Here is a 514-nt window from a genome sequence, read left to right as displayed (position 1 = left end):
ATGATCGTTCTTCTTCTCCTTTGGAGAAGTGAGAGGGAGAGAACGCAGTCTGAGTGGTTTTTCTCTATGCACTGTGAATGAGAGCTTAAGTGTTTAATGTTGTTTATTTCATTGGAATGGTGTATCTGTACAGTTGTACCTTTATAGGATAGTTTTTGGCGTATAAGGACTGTGTATGTTGAGTTGTGTGGTTTTTTACTTTTTGAGGAGTGCGTACCCTAGAGGGAGAGCAGTGTCTTTGCTGAGCAGAGCGATCAGTGCGGCTTGGATAAAGACTCTGAAATCAGACCCTGACTAGAAAGAAGGCAGACATTAACCCACTGATTTAGGCGATTCTTCCACAAGTTTTGTAAAAAGTCCTTTTGATAAATAAATGTTGGTTGTGTCGTAGGTGATCTGTGTTATTTTATGTTTGTGGGATTAATGAAGGCTTTTTTTTTTTCCTTTTTGAGACAAGTTTGTTTATTATTAATATATGAAAGTATTGCAGAAAGGAATTTTAGTTGTCTCCTGT

The 514-nt window shown here is 37.5% G+C and overlaps 1 pseudogene; it reads left to right on the top strand.

Moving 5' to 3' along the window:
- LOC117798782 lies at positions 1-58 on the top strand (annotated as a pseudogene; the record flags this gene model as incomplete).
- Positions 59-514: the final 456 nt, after the last annotated feature.

The sequence above is a fragment of the Ailuropoda melanoleuca genome, unplaced genomic scaffold, assembly GCF_002007445.2.
Source record: "Ailuropoda melanoleuca isolate Jingjing unplaced genomic scaffold, ASM200744v2 unplaced-scaffold34500, whole genome shotgun sequence".
NCBI lineage: Eukaryota > Metazoa > Chordata > Mammalia > Carnivora > Ursidae > Ailuropoda > Ailuropoda melanoleuca.
The sequence above is the reverse complement of the archived record's forward strand: the minus strand, read 5'-3'. Positions and strand labels throughout refer to the sequence as shown.